This window comes from Caretta caretta, chromosome 26 (assembly GCF_965140235.1).
Source record: "Caretta caretta isolate rCarCar2 chromosome 26, rCarCar1.hap1, whole genome shotgun sequence".
Classification (NCBI taxonomy): domain Eukaryota; kingdom Metazoa; phylum Chordata; order Testudines; family Cheloniidae; genus Caretta; species Caretta caretta.
This window is the reverse complement of record NC_134231.1, coordinates 12,256,579-12,272,208: the sequence shown is the minus strand read 5'-3', so window position 1 is coordinate 12,272,208 and position 15,630 is coordinate 12,256,579. Positions and strand designations below refer to the sequence as shown.

Here is a 15,630-nt window from a genome sequence, read left to right as displayed (position 1 = left end):
CTGTAAAACTAGGCCCTGTGTTCTTGAGACCCCATGCTACTTGCTAAGAGGATGAGAGGCTTGATTTGTGGGAGGAGGATACTCTCTCAACGTGATGAAAAATTGAGTATGTCGCCAGACTGCTGGGAACAGATTCTGCACTCGGTTACATCAATGTAAATGTGACCTCGTAAATTACTCCATTGCAGCTACTCTGCATTTACAGCAGTGTGGATACAAATGGCTACATTCTGCTAGCATTTTCCCTTTTAAAATAGGTGTTGAATTTACCCTTCATTTTCAGGCTCTTTTCTGCGCAATGTGCTTCCTAAATTTGTCAATTTATTAAAAAATACAAACAATAGACGGAATTATATTATGTTCTTTTTATATGGTACTTTTGCTCTCAAAATACTTCATTTATGAAGTCCTCCTTCAATATTCTACCTTGTGATTGTTCTCAGATAAATCAGGGGTAACATTAATGAAACAATCTTGCACTTAATTAACATCTTCATTTTATCTATCTGGGGAAAATACCTGTGTTTATATAAACAGGCTGCTAGATATTACCATTTTATGGTTGAGATTTTAAAAGCTGACTAGGGGCAATTACAAATAATGGGAATTGTGTCCCTAAATTCCATAGCTAGATTTGAAAATACCAACCTCTGTTATACCTAAATTGCAGTACAGTACCTCCATTTTCCTTTTTTATCATTTCCATTTTTTTCCATTAAGCTTTGACAAAAACAGGACTACACTTCGTTCTGTCATGAGTAGCTAAAGCAAATTTTGCACGGCAATCATGCTAGCTAAAGGGAAGTGCAATAGTGTATATCTTGGTTACTGTGTACAAAACGTTTGTAAGTATACAATAGTGAACAGCCAGAGCCAATCCCAAAGCAGATCTGACAGGTTCATTATTCATGGGATATAACCTCTTGAGAATATGCTCAGCGGCTGTTGTCTAGCTGCCATCTTTAAAGAGGGGGATCATCACCCGAACAGATTTCATTTTGCTTTGCTTTGGTAATGCTTCCTGTGTAGCACACTCTCAAACCTAGTTTCTAAAGTAATGTGTTTTGCAATAATATCAAAATCCAGGTTAGCATATTTTAAAACTCGACACCAACACTTCTTTCAATCTGAGCATTTTTGTACTTCACCTAGGCTGGACTTTCAGGAAAATACAGCAGAGAGCATCTTGCAAAATGCATCTAAGAAAAGATCACGTTCACCCTATCATCTGCACTGCACAAAGAAGCAAGATTTGACCAGGTGGAAAGACAAATTGTTTGTCATTTTTAAAAGACACCCCCTTCTCCCAGAAGAGCATCAATCACTGTGGCCCCAATTCAGCAGAGCACCTCTGTTTAGCAAAGCACTCAAACACGTGCTTAAAGCCCAGTGAAGTCAACAGAACTTCAGCATGTGCTTTGCTGGATATGGATGGGTGCAGGGGGTATGTGCTTCGAAGCAGGGCTGCAGTGGAGCCTGAGCGGGTGATCTCATGGAAAACACTGTGAATCCTTAATGTGGGGCGGGGGAGGGAGAAAGACCAAATTTTAAAAAAAACAACTAGTTCCTCAAGTCAGTAGAGCTACTAAGATTTACCCCAGCTCAGGATCTGCCACTTTGCCTGTTACCCTCCTTATTGCACCAAGGATTTATTTTTAAGGTAGACTTGAAGCAGAAGGTACTTTTGTGTCTGGAAGATGGAACTGTGAGTGACGAGACGCTCATTTGCCCAAGTCTTGTAGGGTCCGATTTTTCCAAATACCTTTGGAAGCTGCTTGGATACCATAGTAACGGGCTTGGGAGGAGAACCGGATGCTCCATTCGAACCTAGCAGAATCAGGCCAAGTGGCAGGCCCAGTATTAGATAGCACAGAGTGGTTCTTGAGCCATACAGAGCCTGCACCTAGTATAATTCACTGGAGTCTTGCCCTGGACTTCATTGCAAGCAGGAGAAAATTCTAGTTGTACCTGAGGGCACTTGCACATCTCAGGATCATGCCTGATTTCTAAGCTGGTTGTGACCTACCTCGTTTACAGGCCACCCCACCATATGCATTCCCTGCTGTCACCCCCATCATCCCATCTCTGCAGTCTCGGTCCTGGGTTGGCATCGACAGCCTGGCTTGCAAATCAGTGACACAACGGTAGCACCCAATCAAAAGGGAAGAGACACAGCAAATGACCTATCAGGATGCTTAGGCTAGGGACCACCCCACTTTGAACCAAAGAACGATCCCCCGCCTGTGTGCTGCAGCCATAGAATGTAGCAAAATCTTCTTAGCAGACTTAATCATAGAAGATTAGGGTTGGAAGAGACCTCAGGAGGTCATCTAGTCCAATTCCCTGCCCAAAGCAGGACCAACCCCAACTAAATCATCCCAGCCAGGGCTTCGTCAAGCCGGGTCCTAAAAACCTCAAAGGATGGAGATTCCACCACTTCCCTAGGTAACCCATTCCAGTGCTTCACCACCCTCCTCGTGAAATAATGTTTCCTAATATCCAACCTAGATCTCTCCCACTGCAACTTAAGACCTTGCCATCAGGCCTTAAGCAGAACCCCTGAGGCCAGTGGAGAGTCCTGCTATCGGAGGGCCAGATCTTTGAAGTCATTAGAGTTACTGATACACCAGCTCCCGATAGTACAATATGACCCACGGGTTGACCTACTTTGGTGGAAGGACAATATAAGCTTTCAGGATTCTTGGCCTGCGTGTGAAGGCCTTGGTGTGACATGAGCATATTTAGGGTTTTCTGTATGTGGTGGGTATTTTCTGATTTCCCCTGCCTCCCCCCCACCCAGTGTTTAATAAGTAGGTAAACTAAAGTTGACTCTCTTTTTCTTGGAGTCTGAAGCAGGGTTTTTAATGACTTCAAGTATTTTTCTCTTGAATTGTACACAAAATTGGGCTCCCTCTGAAATGAGAGATTGGTGAGCAACGGTAAAACGTAGGTTCACACCATACTTATTTTCAACACTGCAAAAACTGTAAAAGTCAGGGATTTTCTGTGTGTATTTAATACAAAGCGGTTTATTTTGCTTCTGTTGGATTTTATTGGGTTTTAACCCACAGCAGAAGGGCCCATGTGTATTATAACAGCTTATGGGTTTGAGTCAACTGATGTCAATTGGGAGCAACTCCATGGGCCAGATTCTCAGCTAGTGTAAATCATAGAATATCAGGGTTGGAAGGGACCTCAGGAGATCATCTAGTCCAACCCTGTGCTCAAAGCAGGACCACTCCCCAATTTTTGCCCCAGATCCCTAAATGACCCCCTCAAGGATTAAGCTCATAACCCTGGGTTTAGCAGGCCAACACTCAAACCACTGAGCTATCCCTCCAACATAGCCTCAGGGACTTCCACCGAGGGACAACTTACACTGGCTGAAGGTCTGGCCCAATGGAGTGAGGAGAATTGGGTGTTGTGTACTTCCCATGCTGATTTTTCTGAGCACTTTAAATGATGTCATCCAAACGAGAAGTAATTCTACAGCAGGTGAAAATGGATCTGGGGCTTCTCTCGCCCCAGCGTGACACGGGTGTAACACCACTAAATTAAGTGGAGTCGCTCTTTACGCTACTACAAGTCTGGGGAGCTGAATTCAGCCTACCAGCGTGAAAGTTGCAGTTATTTAGTCAAGGCTTTCACCTTTGCCTTATCAGAATCTCCATGTTCCTTGCCATCTCTTTGTACTGAAAGGAGGTTCAGCTTGCTGTATGCTCAGATTTGCATTAAGAGACAGCGTGGGGTATTTGGGGGAGGAGCAGAGAGTGGGCTTTTCATTGCCCAGGGGAGAAATGGGAGAGGGAAATGAGATGCAGCATGTAAATCTAGGAATACATACATAAACATAATGCTCTGTGAAAGCACAGACAAATAACCTATGTGCTCTGCAATCTTTAATACTAAACACCAGCATAAAACACGCTGTTTTCATTAGATTTCCTGCTGTCTTTATTAGATTTGCAGGACAATGGTTCTTACGATTGTATTTCTTTCTGTAGGGTTCTGCTACTTTTTTTAAAGGTTGGGTACGGCAAGCAATGGAACACACACACACCCACACACACACCCCATAAATGATGCATGCTGCAGGTGCTGTTATTGCATCTGGTTCAAACCCCAGCTCTGCCCAGTTAAGGGCTTCGTTAGCAACTTGCCATGGGCCTGCAGCTCTCTTCTGATTTGCATGAAATGGAGCAGATTGCAGCTGCCCTGGTCCTCCTTTAGTCTTGGCGCTCACTGGAACGAGGTTTACACCAGCATGGTCAACTTCGGTGGAGCGGCTCTTGATTTGTATCCGGGCATGAGGAAATCAGAATCAGGCCTGGTTTTGTTCAGTATGATCAGCTTCCCAGAAGGTTAGGAGACTTGATTGGCCAGTTCCCGATTCCCATTACATTTTTCTGGGAAGTGGATGTCCATATCTCTTCTGTGTCAGACTTTTAAAGCTGCATATGTATTTTTGGGCCTGATCCTGTTAGGTGCGCTGAGAACCTCCAGAGACCCCAGGGGAGATGAGGGTGCACAGCAGTTTGCACAATTGGACCTTAGGAACCCCAGCCACGGACCAGGACCCCCCTGCTGACTCCGAAGCTGGAGCACCCATGGGGGAAAAGTAGTGGGTGCTGAGCACCCACTGGCAGCCCCGCGGATCAGCACCTCTCCTCCCTCCCGGCACCTCCTGCCTGCCGTAATCAGCTGTTCAGCGGCAGGCAGGAGGCACTGTGTGGGAGGGGGAAGAGCGGGAGGGGGAAGAGGCAGGGCAGAGGTGGAGCGGGGGTGGGAAGAGGCCGGGTGGAGACTTGGGGGAAGAGGTGGAGTGGGGTCAGGGCCTGGGGCAGACCGGGGGTCGAGCACCCCCCAGGAACAGAGGAAGTCGGCACCTATGCCCCACTGGGCAAGGTGCTGTACAAACACAGAACCAAAAGATGGTCTCTGCCCCAGAGAGCTCACAATCTATGTATAAGACAAGAGGTGTCACAAAACACAAGACTTCTTCTTTAGTTCCTTAGTTTCTCTAAGCAGGACTTAAATAGAATCATAGAATATCAGAGTTGGAAGGGACCTCTGGAGGTCATCTAGTCCAACCCCTTGCCCGGAGCAGGACCAATCCCAACTAAATCAACCCAGCCAGGGCTTTGTCAAGCTTGAGACGTCACCTTGTCTTTGCCCTGGTCCGCTCTGTAAAAGGGAACGTCACCCAACCCAAGGAAAATAAAACGTCAAACCTGCCTGGAAATATGGGAATAATCTTCCTATTAAAAGAGAATAGTATTAAGGGACATGCTGTTAAATAGCTGCTCGGTGGATAATTCAGACACTAAAAGCTGTCGGGTGCATTTGCGGCAGAAATCATCCTGACTAGCTATAGGGGAGGGACTTTGGTGACCATTTTGGCCTGTTTTTTTTAGAAATTGTATGTGTGCTTAATGGCCTGTCCTGGAGCATCAGGCAGACCTTGCCATACACTTGAAGGAATGAATAAATTACTGGTTATCCTCAATGGCAGCGATTGATGAATATCATGCTAATCGTGGGGCCCGATCCTGCATCGCTTGCCCACCCAAACAATCACTGACTCCTGTAAAAGCCAGGATTGTGCAAAGAAGGCCGGAGCAGACGCAGTGGAGCTGTGGTGGTAATGGAAGAGAAGGCAGGCCAACGAGAGGCAAGTAGAAATACCAGATACAAGAAATGTCTTTCCCAGGCTACACGAAAGTAAACTGTTGCATAGGGCAAAGCAGAATTTATCCCTATTTTTTTAAAATGGAGATACCCAGATTTTCCGGCCAGGGGCTCATGGTGTCTGTTCACTCTGACCACCTGCTTAACGCAGACCACAGAACTTCATGGCTCGTTCTGATGCCCAACACAGTAATTACAGTGGAACTAGAGTATGTTTTCTAGAAAGACATCAGGTTTTGATTTAAAGGTTGCGGGAGATGCAGCCTACCACTCGGTCAGCTGTACCAATGGTGAACTCCTTCACTGTTAAATAGATTGCCCCTTATTTCCACTTTGATTCTGTCTCGCTTCAACTTCTGGCTCTTGTATCTTGTTATGCCGTTTTTTGGCTATGTCTACACTACCCGAGTAAGTTGACCTAAGCTACGTCAACTCCAGCTGCATGAATAGGAGCTTAGGCCGACTTACTGCTGTGTCTACACCTGAGTTGCAACGTGCACGTTGCAAAGCATTGAAACAATCAAATGCTTTCACACTACTCCACATGGAGTTCCCTTTCTATGAATCTACTCTGCCCCAAATCCTCTTCCCGGCTCTCGTAGTGCCATGAAAACAACAAAGAGTCCGGTGGCACCTTAAAGACGAACAGATTTATTTGGGCATAAGCTTTCGTGGGTAAAAAACCACTTCTTCAGATGTTTACCCATGAAAGCTTATGCCCAAATAAATCTGTTAGTCTTTAAGGTGCCACCGGACTCCTTGTTTGTTTGGTGGATACAGACTAACACAGCTACCCCCTGATACTTGTAGTGCCATGAGTTTCTCATTTTTGTATTTCTGCATATTGTTCCCATCAGTTGGTGTCAGTTTTTTTCCCATTAGTTCCATGTTTTTTCTTAAATATGGCCTGTGTTTGGATGTTTCGACTTACAAGTATTGGATCCAATCCAGACACTTTAACACTGAATACAACAGGACCGCTTGCGTGCTCAGAATCCACCAGACGCTTAAATACTTTGCTGGGTTAGAGCCAGGGTTAGTTAGATTTTTCAGCATCTGGGTTTTCCCCTTTATCTGCCTGGTGTGGTGGTTGGGAAACAATCAGGTGCACCTCTATGATTTCCATAAGTTAATGGATTTTCTGGAGTATTTCTTTGCGCCGCTACCAGTTTGCAGATCCCAAAGGCGCGTGATTGCATTTGCACCCTAGGGTACGTCTGCCCTACAAATGGAGAGGTGACTGCATTCCACGTAAGCATACCTGAGTTAGCTTTGATCTAGCTAGCTTAAATAATAGCAGTGAAGCCAGAGCAGGACGGACTGGCCACTTGAGTGCACACCCAGGCTCCTGGGTGGACTTGTACAGCCCATGCTGCTGTGGCTTCACCGGTGTTGCTGCTGTTGGAGCGAGCTAGATCAAAGCTAGTTCAAGTCTGTCTACACATGCTGCAGTCACACCACTGATTACAGTGCAGACCGACTCCCAGCATGAAACTGTCAAGGGATTGGGCTAAACGGATGACCGAGGGCCAGAATTTGGGAAGGTGTAAAGGGGCAGAGGCAATAATTATGTTCAGCTGGAACGTATTTCAGTTATTCCTCCATCTTGAAAAACAACCGGCAAAGGAGAAGGAACAGGCTAAGACTATTAACCTGGAGTAAATCCGGTGGAATTACTTTGGCATTGAGCCAGCGTGAAGGAGTAGAAAGTAAATCCTAGTTGCCTGAACTGAACACTGGGGGTCAGTTACTCGCCTGGTGAAAATGGGTGTGACTCTGTTGTCTCTGAGGATCTGGCACGTGGAAGTACAGAGGGCAAATCAACTTCTGGTCCTCACGGCAGTATTCTTAAGGGAATAACAAATCTGAAGCTTGGTTCTTGTCCTTCTTGGTAGGGGTGCCGTGCTGAGGGCACTTGCTGGCTTTCGCCGATCCAAATAGCGCTGTTAAATATTCAGATGAAATGGCAGAGGGAAGGCAATTAGAGCAGGCTGTTATCAAAAGGTAATCATGTCTCCAGAGGAGCAGAACCGAGGAGTCTCCTTTGTGCTTTGGTATATCTCAGCCCTATGATTATCTCTCCTCTTAATCTTGCCCTCCGCACTGCCCCATCATTCCTGGTGCCGGCGGTTATGCTGTTCAGAGGCGCTCAAGGCCTATCTTTATTCTCGACCCTCATAGAAAGTGCTCCAGCTGCTGCAGCCCTGCTTTGGTAAAGAGATTACATCAGTTTCCTTATGCACACAACTCTCAAGAAGTTGCACCAGCTGGATGTGCATGCCATGTTTGCTACATGGCAACTTAAAGAAAGAGCTCCGGATTTACTGAGTTTGTGCCTCTCATTTTCATGGGGTCAGGGCTTGTTAGGGGGAACTGGCTTACTTGCCCAAGGGATCAGTTGCACGCTAACTTGACACCTCCACAGACCTGAGATCAAAGGTGTCTTCGGTCGGTTCTCAAACTCGTAGAGCGTGGATCAGCAGTGATCCACGGTTGGCCTGTTAAATTAACCCCTTTGAGAACCAAGGAGGAGAGGTGGTCCCTGAAATGCGCTCTCAATGATGAAAGTGCAACGTGCAATTAAGTTACAGAACCGCTGACTGATATCCCACACGCAATGCGTTAGACGGAGCCCTCTTCCCTAGAGGACAGCATGCTGGTTCTGCCACCCGCTCTTTTTCAGCACCGACCTGTTGTGTGATTTGGCCACCCCAGGTAGCCCAACATCACAACCCTCCCATCGGACACGAGTCTTGACCCATAGACCTGAGTTCAGTAGGTGTTTGCGAGTGGGACAGGCAGCTGGGTGTATTTTGCAGTACTTGCCATATCGGAAACTGGCAATGAGGGACCCATCAGCTGCATATAGACTAGGAGAAGAGATATTGCTTTTCCCTTTCATTCTTGTTGTTGGTTGCTCTTACTTTCTGCTCTGGGCTCGGAGGAAGAGCAGACTTCTAGCTGATCGAAAATCACACATCAGTTCTTAATTTCCCAGTTGTTTTGCACACTAGAAAGAAACACTCCGCTCCCAGCTACTACTGGGCAGGGGAAATTCATGCCCTTTCAGCGGGAGCTTTAAAGCACTTTCTCTGCCTCTGGAATACCTCCGGTTCTTCACTTGTGTGAAATTGGCAGCTCTCTGTCGCTGTCCACAGCTGGTTGCCACCTCTCTGAGTCCCACTTACCAGCTGCTACTCTAAAACCTTCCCATAATCCTTTGCATCATCCTAAAGCCTCTTGTCCCCTTCCATTTGACTCCCTGTTCATTGCAACAATGGCTGATGAGCAATAGAATGTGGAGCTTGACAGGACCAGGTGCCTGTAGCCAGGAGTCTTCTCCCTTGCGGTTTCTCCCTTGTTTCTTACGTTGGAAACTGACACCGAGCGTTGCTACAGACTAGTAGCTTATATCAGTGACAGACTCTGTGCTCCAGCCTCATGGCTTGCATCAGCTGGCCCAAGAGTCAGGAGTTCCCCGGGAGACAAAGAATGTGACAAAGGGGAATGATCAGGGGATGCTGAAAACTTGCTGCCAAGGTAACCTCATCTAATGATAACTGCCCCCAGCACGGATGAGCAGCATGTTGCAGACAGGCTTCAGGTCAGCAGCATTCAGCCTCTAGTGGGAGACACACCGCTCAGATGTTGTTGCAGGCCTTGTCTTTTATTCGTATTGCAGTTGCGCCTAGGAGCCCCAGTTATGGACCACCACCCCAGGGTGTGAGGTGCTGTACGAACACAGAACAAAAGGATGGATCCTGCCCCCAGAGAGATTACAATCCAAGTACTTAGGGATTTTTTTTATCCAGCCACCGTTCTACCACGGATGCTGCATCACCAGAGAGTCTTATGGAAGAAGGAACACAGGACGCCACTGGTATTTTAACCGCTGTGTTGTCTTGAGTTAAAGAGTTTGTGGTTACAGTGCCAGCAATCCTGAAGTTACTACGTGTGTGCGTGTAAGGAAATTATAAAGCTAATTTTCGCACAGCCTAAGAAATCAACCTATTTAGACTGCAGGTACATCTACATTTGAGCTGGGAGCAATGATTCCCAGCGCATGCAGACATACCTGTGCAAGCAGTGTGTCTTGTAGCAACCCGGGTGGCCGCTCAGGGGAGCCACCCTGAGTACCATCCCACCTGAGCCCCCCAAGCAGCTGCCCGTGCCACAGATATACTGCTAGTTTTTGGTGCTAGCTCAGGCAGAGCTAGTGTGGGCATGTCTACATGAGTTGGCTCAAATGTAGATGTGCCCATCGCAGTTTCAGGGTAACTGCACCCGCATTCCCTCCTCCATGGTTCACTCCCTGAGTGCCCAGACAGGTCTCAGGTCTCCAGCCATCACCTGGAAGGCAGGGCAGGGACCCTGTCCCACTGGCTTCTGACTGGGAAATTTAAGGCCTTATCCTGTGATATCAACAGTCAGCCAGACTATGTAAAGGTCAGCACCTGTGCTTTGCTTTCGCCAGGGCTATGAATGTTGTGTTGCCAGCAGTTACGAGTTACTACCCAGCTCTTTCTCAGTAAGCACCTTTATTCTCAAGGTAAAAGCACCACAGAGAAAACATGTTTCAAACAGTGAAAGTTCTTCTATGCATATTAAAAGCTCACCAGAGGTCACCTATCAGTCTTAGGGGGCCTAGTAGGCCAAAGTGTTTCCAATACTTCTACAGGGGTTGGGACCCTTGGACAGAAGGTCCATGTCTGAGTCAGTTCAAAATCATCCCTTTGTACCAAAAGCCCTTTCTTTGTCTCGGCAAAACCCAACCCAAAGCAAAATATGGAAACCACTCTGGGGATGGTACCTCTCTACAGTTGTTTAATCTCAGTAATTCACCTTAATACAATAGGATCCCCAAAGATACTGCAGGGGTGGCGATATCTGTCACGGTACCCTGTGGGCCATGGAGGGGTCACAAGTTTCCACTAGTCACTGTTCTGGCATATGGGTTAGAGCTGTGACAGAAGCGGCCTGCCAGTGGAGTGGGGTGTGAATTCAGGGTTTGTGCTGGAGCTGTTTAAGCTTTATAACACCCCGTGTGACGTAACAGCCGCGTTCCCATTTTGCAGACAGGGACAAGTTGGAGCAGAGACAGGTGTCTTTCCCACCATCACACATCCCATCAGTGACAGAACTGGGAATAGAAACTCAGGAGTGGAGCTGGGCTAAACTATTTTCACCAAAAGAAAAAATGTAGTTTCAGGTCAGACTGAAACATTTTGTGGATTTGGGTCAAATTATTTTGGCCATAAACGAAAAACACAGATTTTTTTTTTATTGGCCTTTTCTAAACTAAGGGTTTCAATTGTTTTTATTTGAAATGCCATCTCCTTTGGAATTTCACTGCAATATTCTTTTTAAAAAAATACGTCTCCCCCCAAACACAATTCATTTCGTGTCAACTGAAACGATTGCTTCAAACTGAAGTGAAACTTTTTTCTCTTTTTTGGTTCAGCCGCTGAACTGAAAACTCATTATTCCCCCAGTTCCACCCAGGAGTCCTCACTCCCCGTTCTTTGCTCTAACCAACCAGGAGTCCACGCTGCTCGCTCCCTTATGATGAAATGCCAGCTACCTATGGATCTGGCCATGTGCTTGGGGGAAATGTTACTGGATGTAAAGATGGCACAGAAAAGCAATGTGTGGACTCTCTGCCATGTTTTGCCCAAATTGCTAAAAGGGTTTGTCTAAAAGATGCACGAAGGCTGAGGACTAATTTAAGATGGCAGTTAGCAGTGCTATCTCTGGGTAGCTAGTTGGCTTTTTCCAGCTGTGTTGTACTTACTGGAGGACAGATGGAGGGCGGTGACCTACTGTATCAGAGAGCTTATCTGTCAGTGAGCTTGTTTCCTAGTTCTGCAAGCTTCATGATGCTGTTCAGCATCATTGTTCTGTAACACACGTGGACACTGTTATAAAGAGGCATTCTTTCTAAACCAGCTTTTTACACAGTTTCCATTTTCCCCTGCTAGACTGGGGAGATTTATCCTGAATTCCTTAGAGGAGTTACCACTGTGATCAGATCAGACTGAGGTCCCATTTATTACAATTCTTTTGCACTAGAAATCTCTGTTTCAGTGGCACAGGTAATTCTGATCGTGTGACCCACATAATGTCTTTGTTTTGTTCATTTGCAGTGCTAGTTATACCTTATCTGGGGTGGAAATACTAAGAGATCAGAGAACGTGACATTTCCCTCCTCCTAGAGCTAGAAGAGTGAATAATAAGCTGCATAGTCTCTCAAAAGTTCTTGTTGTGCAAAAACACAGATGGTGGGGGTGCACTTCCACATAGAGATTAGAAAAACGCAATGCAATGTAGATTCTTTCTAATTGGTTTGGTGACATTTATACTTGAATCTGGTGCATTCAAAATGATGACGGCAAGATGTGATTTTTTTCCTTTTTTGTTTTTGTTCATTTCTGAGCTCATGGGTAAAATTTTCAGAAGTGCTTATGGGACCCTAAGTTCCATTTTCAAAGGTTACTTAGGTTCTTAGGAGCTTAAGTCCCATCATGGCACCTAAATGCCTATATCCAAATCAGAATTTAGGTTCTTAAGTCTCTTATGGGCTTGAAAAACTTTATCTACCACTTTCACATCTCAGCAACTTGCTCATTTATACAAATCTGTTCTTATGCCAGAATTGTCAGCTGGTCCATTTACATGAGGGATCTGCACAGAGTCTAGTGTTTTGGATTTGTGTTTCAAGCAGCGTCGGGGAGCTGGATTTTTGCTGCTGTTCTCTTGCAAGCCTGAAACACAGGCCAGGCTCACGGTAAGCGACTTGCATTTCTTTGATATCTGAACACATTTGGCTTTGGGCCCTGTGATCACGGCCTGATGTCAAAGATTTCCGATTGGTGTGGGGTTCTTCAGTTCTTAGGTGCCCAGCTTGAAACACCTTGTGCCTAATTTCTCAGAAGATCTGAGCACTTACTGCTCCATGCAATGTCAGTGGGAGCTGGGGTGACCAGAGAGCAAGTGTGAAAAATTAGGACACTTTTTTTGAGCGGGGGGGGGGGGGAAGGCATAGGCGTAAAGATGTGTATATAATTTAAAGCCACTAATATCAGCAGGGTCCCAATAATATCAGGACATCTGGTCACTCTAACGGGAGCCCCGGATGTTTGTCACTTGTGGAAATCAGGCTCTAAGTATCTCCAGTTGGGCATTGAAATCTGAGAAACTGGCTGCACGCCTGTACGTATCCAGTCTAGCCGCTCATCTTGTGTGTCCCATATTGCACTGGAGAAGCTTTTTTTTCCCTGAACCCATCTGCTTTCACGCCTCCTTCAAATCCCTTTTCAGAAACTTCATCAAGGAGGCTTATGAACTGTGGCATTTTAAACACTTAATTTTTTTAAAAAAATGTTTCCTCTCCATCATATCACACTCTCCCTCTCTCTTCTGGTTTCCTACCCTGTCTCCTTGTTTGTCCTTGTTTGTATTCAGGCCCTGAGTTTGCCGGGACAGCCACAAGTGTGAACTCATCTTCCCCAAGGAATCCCCTTGTTGAAAATCTATGGAACTCCATATCTGCATCTGCGGATTCTTTTGCAAGTCCAGGCCCTTGGACTTTAATTCTGTGATTGCACCCACGTTGACTCTAATGGGAATCTGAGGAGGCATAAAGAGCTGCTTGTGTGGGGGGAGGGATAGCTCAGTGGTTTGAGCATTGGCCTGCTAAACCCAGGGTTGTGAGTTCAATCCTTGAGGGGGCCATTTAGGGATCTGGGGCAAAAATTGGGGATTGGTCCTGCTTTGAGCAAGGGGTTGGACTAGATGACCTCCTGAGGTCCCTTCCAACCCTGATAGTCTATGGTTCTAGGATTGGGGCTTTAGAGCATAAGCCCTATAGGGTAGGGAACCCATCCTGGCTTAAGTGTCCACTTCACATCCGTAAGAAACAATAACGGAGCATTTTAAACAAGACCTGTATTTGCAGTGCCACAGATTTACTCTCTCCTGTGAATATTTTTCTGATGGCTGTTGGGAGCTGGTTAAAATGATACCTCACAACACAACTCTTCAGAAATAGCTGCAGTGAGATTAGTGGAAGCTTTATGCACTGAAAGTACATGGCATATTTAAACAGACTTTAGCCCAGTTTTACAGAATCAAGAGCCCATTTGCTGTAACGTTAAACAGTCAGGCAGCTGAGGCTTTTTCAGAATTTAATTTTCTCCGAGAAAATCAGTGAGGGGTTTCTCTTTAGTGGCTTTTACCAGGCACTTTTCTGTAAAGGTGTGCAACGTTCAGAGATGCTGTGGGCCTGATTCTCTTCAATTTCACAAATTTTACTGCCAGAGTAACTCTGTTAATTTCAAGGGAGATACAGTGGCATAGGACTGGGTGCAAGTGAGCCGAGAATTGGACTCTTTAGAACACACAATGTCCCCCAAAATTGTCCCCATTCTACATGCTTTGTTTAAAACATACTCCAAACACATCTTTTACCAGAGCAGTAAATATTGCAATCTGTGTTTTAGATTGTATCTCAGAATACCAGGTATAAACTATCAAACCTGGGTTTATGGAAAATAGATCCCATCAAACTAACTTGATATCTTTTTTTGATGAGATAACACATTTGGTTGATAAAGATAATAGTGCTGTTTTAATAGACTTCTGTAAGACATTTGACTTGGTACCACACAATATTTTGATTAAAAAACTAGAACAATATAAAATGAACATGGCACACATTAAAGGAATTAAAAACTGGCTAACTGATAGGTCTCCAAATGTAGCTGTAAATGGGAACCGTCATCGAGTGGGTGTTTCCAGTGGTTTGGTTCATGGCCCCACACTATTTAACATCTTTATCAATGACCTGGAAGAAAACATAAAATCATTGCTGATTAAGTTTCTAAATGACACAAAAATTGGGGAAGTGGTAAATAATAAGAGGACAGGTTACAGATTCAGGGTGATCTAGGTCACTAGGTAAAGGGGGCACTAGCAAACACTAGGCATTTTAATAAGGCTAAATGTAAACGTATACTTCTGGGAACAAAGAATGCAAGCCATATTTGCAGGTCAGGGGATTCTGTCCTGGGAATCTGGGACTCTGAAAAATATTTAGGGTTGTGTGTGGATAATCAGCTGAACTTGAGGTCCCAGTTGCAATGCTGTGGTCAAAAGAGCTAAAGTGACCCTGGGGTGCATAAACAGGGGAATCTCACATAGGAATGGAGAGGTTATTTTTCCCTGTATTTGGCACTGGTGTGACCGCCACTGGGGTACTGTGTCCAGTTCTGGTGCCCACGGTTCAAGAAGGATGTTGATTAAATTGGAGATGGTTCAGCGAATAGCCAAGGGATTGGTTAAAACTGCTTTATAGAAATAGACTCAAGGAGATCAGCCTATTTATCTTAACAAAGAGAAGGTTAAGGGATGACTTGATTACAGGCTATAAGCACCTCCATGGAGAACAAGTATTTATTAATGGGCTCTTCTGTCTAGCAGAGAAAAGTCTAACACGAGCCAATAACTGGAAGATGAAGCTAGACAAATTCAGAGTGGAAATCAGGCGTAAATTTTTAACAGGGAGGGTAATTAACCATTGGAACAATTTACCAAGGACTGTGGTGGATTTTCCATTGCTGATAATATTTAAATCAAGATGGGATGTTGTTCTAAGAGATCTTCCCAATTAAGATCATAGCTCCATGGTGCTAAGTGCAGTACATATACATAGTAAGAGACAGTCCTTGCCCCCACAGAATTTGCAGTTTGTGCAGATAAACCAAAACTGGAAGAAAGGGACCAATATCCTCATTATACAAGATGGGGAAACTGAGGCACAGAGGGAAAGTGACTTGCCCAGCATTATACAGAGAGTCTATGGCAGAGCCAAGACCTGAAACCAAATCTCCTGAGTCCCAGTCCAGTGCCTTAACTGCAAGACCATGACACACAAGCTGGGTTGCA

General features: G+C 45.4%; 1 protein-coding gene across 2 annotated transcripts in view; it reads left to right on the top strand.

Moving 5' to 3' along the window:
* Positions 1-15,630, top strand: part of ADD2 (adducin 2) — a 99,776-nt gene that overhangs the window by 16,256 nt on the left and 67,890 nt on the right. Inside the window, exon 2 of one of the 2 annotated variants that reach the window (XM_048829540.2) lies at positions 12,339-12,472. The exons of the other annotated variant lie outside the window; for it this stretch is intronic. The gene's annotated coding sequence lies outside the window, so the exon portion shown is untranslated. The remainder of the gene's footprint in view (positions 1-12,338; positions 12,473-15,630) is intronic. 2 annotated transcript variants of the gene reach the window in all.